This window comes from Rhagoletis pomonella, unplaced genomic scaffold (assembly GCF_013731165.1).
Source record: "Rhagoletis pomonella isolate Grant_MI unplaced genomic scaffold, Rhpom_1.0 Rhpom_scaffold_00011, whole genome shotgun sequence".
NCBI lineage: Eukaryota > Metazoa > Arthropoda > Insecta > Diptera > Tephritidae > Rhagoletis > Rhagoletis pomonella.
The window spans coordinates 15424063-15434654 of NW_023458565.1; positions in this window are offsets into that span (position 1 = coordinate 15424063).

Consider the following 10592-nt stretch of genomic DNA (forward strand, 5'->3'; position numbering starts at 1 on the left):
TTTTTTTATATGTGTGTATGTGTGTGTGTGTGAAGTGCATAGCATTTGTAGCTGCGTTAAATTTAACATTAGCAATAAAAACGCAGAAAAAATGCTTCAAGTTGCACGTGCACGTGTTTCGACCGAGGCGCTGCTGTTGTAGCCAAACGCGCACTTTCAACTCCATATTTTTTTTTGGTTTGCTTACCTGTGTGCGCTTCTTAAGTTGTGGTTGTTGTTGTTGTTGTTCTTAGCACGGCATAATTCTGTGCAACACTGAGTATTCTACATTGTGTTTTTCTCTTCTCATTTTGTTGTCTTAAACTTTCATTTCTCGTTTATTTACCTTTTGACATTGTGAATGGGCGCCGCCGCAGCTGCAGCGAAATCAGATGTTTTTTTTTTGTTTTTCAATAAAAAAAATAAGCAAACGAACATAAAAAATGCTTGTGCGCAACTCTACTGCATTCTTGGAAACATCCAAATCAAAGACACAATAAAAAATCTTCATCATCTTAGCAACCTTTGCTTTGCCTTCTTCGCCCAACCGCAGTCCTTCTTTTCTCTAACCTTTGCCATTTGTGTGGGCAGTCCACAACATGCGACGTATGTACGTATGTATGTACATATGTATGTATGGTTGTTTCTTCGATTATAATTCCATAAAAAGGGAAGTGCTAGAACGTTAAAGTTTGCGAATGATCTTTTGATACGAACACACCAATATGCATACATTAGGGTGCATCACTCTTCATACGAAAAAAAAATATAAATAAATCGGTACTGTTTTTCCATTGGAATTATAAAATTTATAATATTTTAAGACTTCTGTGAATATATTTTGGAAAAATTTTAAGATTTACATGAGCTGCGCCGATTTGAAAATACCTTCAAAGATCGAGTTTAAAAAAAAAAATTTTTTTTTTCTAAAAAATCACTTCAGATGATAGAAAAGTTTAAGCTTATAAGGTCTGAATAAAAATGTTTAAAAATTTTATCAACGAAAACAAAGTAATTTAATTTTTGGAGGTAATTTCCAGTGTTGGGCAGTATCGATACCAAAAGTACTCAGAACACGAATCACAAAAAGATCGAAAAAACCCGATTTTTAGTAGTATCGATACTGAGTACTCCAAAATACTCAGTACTCACAAAAGAACTCGAAAGTACTCAGTACTTAAAAATACTCCGTTCCAATCATCACTTTGATATAAGCACTCAGGATCAATTCAAAGTATGTACTCAGTATTATATGACGAATAAATACTTAAAAGTACTGACTTTTATTTATATTTACCGGTATTCAGAAATGATTGTACTCAATTTGAAATTTCAATAGTTTTTAAGTACAATACTTGTACCAAATAAAGTTAACCATTCATTTGACATAATTTGGGATTAACATTTTAATCTGAATAAAGTGCTGCCAGCTTGTAAGATTTCTACTCAAAGCATTAAAATGTTACCAACATGTGTACTTATATTCAAAGAAAGTACTCAGTACTCTCGAAAAGACTCGATCCTTAAAAGTATCGATACTAAAGAACTCAACCTTCAAAAGTACTCGATCCTTCCCAACACTAATATTTTCCAATCGATGCAGCTCACGTACATAAATCTTAATATTTTTTCGAATTTTTTTTTGCGAAAGTATTAAAATATAAAAGATTTTATAAGTCCGATGGAGAATCCACAATTTTTTATTTTGGTGACGCACCCTAATGTACATGCATACATATGTAGATAAGTATCCCATGGCCATGGTTAATAAAATTATTTGTGTATTAAACTCTTGGAAATAAAATTTGCAACTGATTTCGCTTCTGCGAACATCTGTATAAGCTTCTTTTATGGCAGTCATCTTAGAAGATGCGCAATTCCAGCGGCAGCGTTCCTAAGTTGAGTTTAACCAAATCTCATTTTGCGTTCCTTCACTTACAATATGTACTTACATACACGGTTTCGTATGTGTCTATGTATTTTTATTGCAGTTGTGTGTTGGGTTTTTTTTACAAAGGATTCTTTTTGGGTAATTCGCCAAAATCTAGATATAATCGCTTCATTAAATCCAAAAAGCTTATCAGGGTTTTTCGCTGTTCATTTTATGCCGCCAATTATTAATTAAAGCTTCTATAGCGAATTGGGTGGCATCTGAAGATTTTCAAATAGGTCACTGGTGAACCAATCAATATATGGGTTTATTATAGTTGACGTTTGTTAATACATATTCTGATTTGATAATTGAGGTCAGGTAGAATTTCGCGTTCCATTTTCTCCATCGTAACGGACACGATTTCCTTTACAGTCTGTGTTTTTCTCCAATAGAAGAAAAACGCTGTTATACCCGTGTGATCTTTTTTTAAATTGACCAGCGGCATTCCAGCTGCATGTGAGTTTACAGGTTTATGTTTTTTGCAGGCATACTCAGTGCAGCCTAGGTAGAAAGGAAAAAATCTTTAATTAAACTCATTGAATTAAAATTCACCATAGATTTTCTATGATACTCAAGTCAGAGTAGAGTCACTAACTCAGATTTAGCCGGTAAGGTACTTCTTCTTGTCATGCCGTGTGAGATGGTCTAAGGCAGTTAGTAGTCGCACCGCCGCTGACTCTGACGCTTTTTCTCCAGCGTATACATACGAGTAGCTCAGCTCGAAAAATACTGCAGTGATCTGAGAGCCTGAACGAATTTTAAAGGTCAACCTCCGAACATAACACCGAAGCCTCACTGTTAAACTATCCATGAAGGAATTATATGGATGAGTGTCGAATTTAAAGCTACCTTTATTCTATATTCGCCTCCATCGGAGTTTAGTTGGTTGGTAGAAGCGTCGCCTGGGTACATTCCCAGGACCCAATTAGTGCTGAAAGCACCATTTTGATACGCTTTCTCTGGGACCACTGATTTTATCTGGTTATTTAGGTTAGTAATAGTAAATTTGGAAATTTCCCCAAGATTTTGGATGGAAAAACTCCCGAGTGTGAGCTGCCTTATTTGTGCCAATGCTGGACACTCGCAAAGATAGTGAAGAACCGTCTCTTTACTTCCAACAAGATTACAGCTACGGCACCGAGGGTTATACGGAAGGCGCATTTTAGCTGCATGTTCACCAATGGGCCAATGTCCCGTTATCGTGGCTATTAATTTGACTATATCTTTACTCGACCTCTTGAGAAGTTCTTCTGTCTTTGGCTTGTCATAGTGCGGGCATTTGTTCCTCGCAGTTTTGCAGGTTTGAACGTTGTTTCAACGTGTATCAGCCATACGTGTGAATTGCAGATGCAGTTCCCTTTTGATAAGTCCGAGTGGACAATTTATAGTTTCTGCTTCGGATTAATCCAAAGAGGCTCCGGCCTTAGCCAACTCGTCAGCCCTCTCATTTCCGTTTGCGTTCCTATGGCCGGGAACCCAGATGAGAGTGATGTCTATTAACTCGGCCGCCGAGCGTAACGCGCAGTACTTCCGCTTGGAAGATGCTAGCAAAGTTAGGTAGTCGAAACGAGAGAGAGAGACATTCAGCGTTTCAGAGAACACCTCCGCGCTCACATCGCAGTCCATTTTGGAACCGTCAGTATAAATTTCAGTGGAATTCTCCTCGAATATTCTACCCCTACTCCAAACCCGTCTTGAAGGAAACTTCAACTGAAAGCTTTTCCTGAAATCTGTCGTCAGAGGTATATAATCTGATTGTTTCCCTGATTCGATAAGCTTGTCAAGAATACCACTATGGCCGTGCTGCAAGCGCCTGACTCTTTGAGTCCGACTGCCACAGACGCAGCAGTTTCGCGGATCGGAGTACTATACATATAACATGATTCCTAAGTATTTCGTGGATTTTCTTTTTGGTTATTTTTGTTTCCGACAGGTGTATAATGTATTTAGGAACGAATTTCCGTCATCACTTGTCAAATTTGGTTTGGAGACAAACCGGTTTCGGCGTTGTGCCATTTTCAGTGTAATTTTTCGTGACACTCATCATCAACTGAAATGAATTTCTTCCTATGAAATGGAATCTAATAGTCGAAAAACGGATAGAGGGGCTTAAATATTCAACTTAGATAATCAATGTTAGACAAATAAGTTTTAAAGAATTGTCAACAGAGGTCACCAGTAGTGACTAAGCATATCGGACAATGATGCAATCAGCTTCATGTTAAACAGTCATCATTTAACCACATTTTCTTTTATTGGTCATTTCGCCAAAGTATAACCTATCTACCAATTTTATTTTTTATTTTTTTTTTTATGTCAGCTTTTGGGCTCGCAAAGCTCCGTTCGCCGGAATCATTGTAGATGCCGAATTGTGGGAAAGTTTGGACGAATACCCCTACCAAACCTAAGAAGAACTTGCGGCAATTTTAGGCGATTGAGTACGGTCCAGAAAGTTGGAAACTGGGTGCCTCGCGAACTCAATTCAAGAGATATTACAAGGGAATCCTGTGTCATGAGCTTCTGCAAAGTGTTCGGACGATAGACGGGGCTCTCTTTTGGCAAAAATTGATTCGATTGAATCACCAGACATGTCGCGAAAGTGCTTAAAACTTAGCTGGATGGAACCTTATGAGTAGTCCTAATCCACCCGCCTTATAGCCCGAATTATGCACCATCAGACAAACATTTCTTCCGGTCGATGAAGAATGCCCTGCCTAGTAATAGCGTCGTCAGAATGGACACTTGTACCTCAATACCAGAAAAGATCTCTATGACTGCCTGTACAACTGACAGCATCGCCGGACTCGCGCAAAAAGTTACGAGTTGGCCAACGTTCGTTACCAGTCTGGACCTCTCCATGGACATACAAACAGCCTACACAACTGTCAGTTTCACCCTTGAGCGGCACTTACGAAAATTAAGATTTGTAGCATTTTCCCGCTTCTGGGGTTAATGTACGCCCAGTTGTTGTTATTCCAAGTTCAGTAACCGACTTAAGTCTTTCAGAGATCATTAAAAATACCACATAAATATTATATGAACATATTTGCAAAGTTTGTATACATATCTCATATGTGTATGTAAAATTGCATGCAAGACAACCATTAAACGATTGTAGAACAAACATTTGCCGTTCGTTTAAAACAAATTGCGATCGATCATTTCGCACGATAAGGCGACACAAACAAGCCGACAAACCAATATAAATGTGTACTTATGTAATTACAAACAGAACAATTGCACGCCCAATTTATACAATTGAATTCACGCCACACTATTTTAAAAAAATAATGTCTTTTGCCAAATGACGGAATTTGCCGCCAGCTGTTGCTACTACACGCGCGACAGCAGCAACCGCGGTGGTGGTGGTGGCGGCGACTTTTAACTGACTTCTACGTTGACTAGAGCTTTTCTTCGCCCCGCTACCTAAGCATAGAATGGAGCTTAGAAGAAAAGCGCCACAGCGTTGACTTCTACTTCAGCAAAGTGATATCACTTCAAGATCAATGAATCAATTAACGAAACGAATGAGAACCGCCCGCCGATTGCAAAAACCGCACAGCCGATAGCGGCGCTCCAGAGAAGAGGCGTGCGAATGCTTAAAGAGGGAGCTGACTGTAAGAATTTAATCTGGCTAAGAATGGCAGTAACCCTACGCGGCGGCAGCGGCGGCGGCGGCGGAATGTCGCATGCTGGTGGTGGACAAACAACTTGCAACACACAAGAAAACCGCCAACTGCTGTTGCTTTTGTTGTACATTTTGTGTAGTTGTTGTAAGTTTGCTGTGTTTTTTTTCATTTTTATTGGTTGGCGCTTGGCGCTACTGACTTGCGCGCCAAGTCGCATGCAGGCGGCCTCACTGTGGTCTGGCCGTTAGCACCCAAGCCGGTTGTCCGAACGCGCTTAGCAATCTGTAGGTGTGGGATGGTATTTATCAATGTCAGTTTAGTTTCGAAAAGTACATTTTTAGCTGCGAATGTGCTGTGGGGGGATTTTTCTTCTTTTTTTTTAAACCACTGCATATTACACATGTAAATATGTATTTATGCATGTATGCATGCGCTTTTTTTTTATTGCCCAATCAAAGGGGAACCACAACGGTACAATTGGTGAAATAATCGCTACTGACTATTTTATTTGAAGCAGGCGATTTGCATTAAATTTGCACTTAATCGAAATGCAATTCTCCGAGTGGCGTAAGGCGTAAATGCTGAGCCGCACGCTCGCTGACGAAAGACCCGCAGTGCAGTGCGGCGCTTTGCGGCTAACCGCTGGCCAGGCCAACACGTCAAATATGCAAAATTTAATTTGTTTGCAATCAATCATTTTTTAGCCTTTTGTCTGTGTGGTATTGGCGCTCAATATTTGTGGTTTGCAGCTGTGTTTTGTGGCGCTTGTCAAAATGCCTTTAGCTGTTAAACCAACGTCACCGCCGCCACTGCCGCCATCGCCACATTAGTCAACGCCTTTAATTGTTGCCGTAAACAATTTAATTGCCAGTGGCGGCGCGCACTACACTCTCTATGGCTCAAGAGACTGTCGCCTTTGTACCCGCGCTCAGCTACTCTCAAACATTTCAACTATAATTGACAGTTGTCGTTTTGTAAGCGTCAGTTTTTTCTCTAGTTTTTGCCCCAGCCGCCGCTACTGGCAGCCATTTGTTCGCTACCAGATTTGTTTAATGGTGTGCAAACAAAAATTGTAATTTCAATTAAAACTTGACACTCATTGTCTAACAAATTCTTATCGCACGAAGATCTTAAGTGCGCAAGCGCTGTCAAACCGCCATACAGACCAGGCCGGCAGCACTCGCATTAGCACGGTACCTGAAGTTGTCGCTTGCTACCCGTATACATACATACATATATGTATGCTTAGTATTTCTCAACCCACCGCCTCACTTGGCGCTGCGATTGAATTCGTTTTTATTACATTTATACTTAAACCTACCTGTTTCTCTGACTTTTAAGTAGGCAAGTTCGTAATCACAGGTACAATTGCATGTACGTACATACATGTGTAGGTATTACATAAATGTATGTACTTACGGCTAATAATTAGCTTCTTACCGCTCGTTCGCGCGCGCGCAATAATTACCGTGATTGTATAATATTTTCATAAATTTTATGACACTTATACTTAGCTGTTGCGTCAATCGCTGCCCTGTGGCGAAAATCTCTAGTTCTCAACTGGTGCGCTTCTAATACATTTAGACCCAGTACTGGTTCGCGATGAATCTCTTTTGCATGCAAACAACTGGAAAATATAACATGGCGATGTCCTAGGAAGTGTCAATTGCCCCCCTGCATCACTTTTCCGATAGTTCCGAACTAGTCCTAAATTCTATAGTTCAGAACCAGCTCTAAACTCAACAGACGAATAAAGTATTGATTTTTTCAGTATTTTTGGTTTTTCCTTGTGTCCGATTTTAAATTATTCTTTGAATGATTGTAAGAAATGTACGTTTACATACCTTTGGCTGTATTGGAGTTTGCAGAGGTGCTTGCTGTTATGGGTTAGATTCCAGAAGGTCCCAAGATGTTAAAATGTAAACACAAATTTTTCTTGTATTACTAAGCTATGAAAAATCATCTGTGAAGTGCAGAATGGAAGCGTGTTTGAACGAAAAAGCCGCCAAACACTTATCTATTATCAGTGCTAAATTCGCATCTTTAGATATAGATTACTATGGAAAAAAGTAAGTGCGCCTGGGCCACATTGGAGAAGTTAAACTTAGGTTACATATATATCTATTTTGCCTCATAACCAATATATGTACATTCAAACATACATATGTACATACCAGGGACTAAAAATAACTGTTATCTCGAATTTACAAATTGAAAACGTTGCCTGAATTCTGAAATTTAACGAAAACATTGTTTCATAACAGTTAATAGATGAGAAATATTTTTTCCGTTGCTGATAAGAGTTATTTCCCAACGTTTATTTTTTACGTTGCTCGATAACGGTTTATTTTTTACGTTGCTTGATAACAGTTATTGCCCGAGGTTTGTTTTTACGTTATCTGATAATAGTTATTTCACTCTCTCACTTTTATTTCATCATCTTTATCTTATTCCCCATCTGCATCTTCATCAATATCCTAATCTTACAACGTTTATCAGACAACGTAAAAAATAAACGTTGTAAAAAAACTCTTATCCAGCAACGTAAAAAAAAATAAAAGTTGGGAAATAACTCTTATCGGCAACGGAAAAAATATTTCTCCTGCATAACAGTTATCAGGCAACGTAAAAAATAAACGTTGGGTTATAACTCTTATCGACGAAATAAAAAATATTTCTCATCTAATAACTGTTATGGAGCAACGTTTTTGCTATAAAACTTATATACTCCATCAATAACAAAATCGATAGTAACATCCAAGAAAATATCGATAACGAAATCGATACAAATTCGATAAAAATTTCGATAGCAAAATCGATAATAATATTAGTAGCACAATCATTAAAAAATAGATACAAGTGTCGATAGAAAAATCGATAAAAATATCGATAACAAAATCTATAACAAAATCGAGAAATAATCGATAGAAAAATCGATAAATAATCGATAACAAAATCGATAAATAATCGATAGCAAAATCAATAACAAAATCGATAACAATATTGATAACAAATCCTATAAAAATATCGATTATTTTATCGATAAGTCCCGAGAATCTCGAAAATCTCTAAAATCACAAAATACATAGTTCCCAGATCTATATGTGTCTATATGTGTATATCCTCTTCTCTATAATTACTTTCATTTTAATCTTTCTTCCTCTATCTTCATCTATACTTTTATCGGTATCCTCATCCTCATCTTTTTCTCTATATTTATCTTTGTTTTTACTTTTCTGTTTATCATTTTCTTCATCTACATATTCCCCTTCACTTTTGCTCTTATATATATATGTAAAGCGTTTAAATTTACCTTGGTCTTCGTTTTTACCTTTATCTTTACACATCTTTGTTTTTGTTTTTGTTTTTACCTTTGCCTTTATAGTTTTCATTATCTATGTACGTACTCACCTTTACTATCATTATTGTATTGGTATTTCTAAGTGTTATCCTCTACCCTTTTATTAGCAAGTTTTTATTAAATTAATACCATATGCATACACTCAAGAAGCACTCGTTTCCGTCCCAACCATTTCCGTTGCACCATTTCCGTTGAGTTTGCCAATATACTCCCAACCAACCAACCGCCGCTAAAGAAGTTTCACTTCAAAATGTGAAAAATAAAATAGTTCCTTAAAAGTAACACATTTCGCTGATTTTGAACTGGTGAGGATCTAGTTGCTATCGGACTGGTTCCGTTTTGGTGATAAAGATCTAGTACGGAACTAGGAATTCGATTCACTAGTTCGCGATTTCTCTGCAGGGTAACTATTGGCAGCTGTGACCGATGGCGATGGCGCTTTAATGAGGCCCAGTGATTATGTGAGAAAATGAGCTATTATATGAGTTTGTTGTTGTTGTGCTGCTGGTAAACAATGAAATCTGCGCAGTGGAGACAATTGGCTTTTAAAAGATAATTTTGTCATATAACACAATTGATGTTTAATATTTTATGCAGCGATTACAAAAGCATCATTGCTTTCAAATGAACCGAGCACTTAAAAGTTTTTTCTTTGACATACTAAAACCTTTGCGTAGGTCTTTCTTAACGGGTGTTAAATATGTTTAGACTAAGGTTGCTAATTATCTCAATGGATATACGCTAGGGCATTACAGAACCTAGGATTTTAAGACTTTAAACTCTTAGAAATTTGACTTTTCAAAATCAGATCCTTTTCTACACGTAGTTAGTGTATGAATCGCCCCACTGCCAAGTCGTATGGAGTTAATACTTAATCCTTCAGATGTTATGAGATTACTTAAGTACAAAATACTTTAAAGCAATGAACTTTGCCAATGCGTGTTCAAAAGCTGTTCTTACACTTCGCCCTTCGATCCCTGAACTTTGTTGACCCAATCCCATCATTTATTCCCAGATGTAAGCTAACTAACTTAAAATTATTAAGCTGCAGGCGCACTATTCTCTCCCGCTCTTTTGTCTTTGATATCATTAATGGGATAATTGACTCCTCTTTCTTCTAGAAGGCATAAACTTCCACATCGCTGGGCGCTGTCTTTGGAATAATGAACTTTTTTTTTCTTAAAACAAGTAAGAAGTAGTTATGCTACCAATGCAACTATTTATAAAGCCTCAAGAGAACTTAATTCGCTCTCAAATTCTCTAGGCTCTTACCTAGTTTCTTCTTAATCTGAGTTTGTGCTTTTTTTAAAATGAATTTTATAGTTAATAGATGAGCAATGGAGGGATCCAGTCATTCTATTGGGGTAGTCGGTTAAAATATTCCGTACTGATGACTTCAGGATTTTGAATGGAACTCAATGGCGTCTGTCATAAAATAGTAGACTGGATAACTGGAAAAAAATTACTTAGACATAATTCTGTTTCGGCAGTGATGGTCAAATTGCTCTAGAAGTGTTGGAAACGGTCAGACTTCTTCCGAACTTGTCAAGGAACGTAAATTGAGGCTGAACTCCTTTGAAAAAATTGAAGCAGTTTGAACTCTGTGGTACACTGTGGTGTCCAAGGCAACGAACTAGCTGAATAATTCACAAACTGCGTTTCTTTGGAGTGCCGAATCGGATTGGAGCCA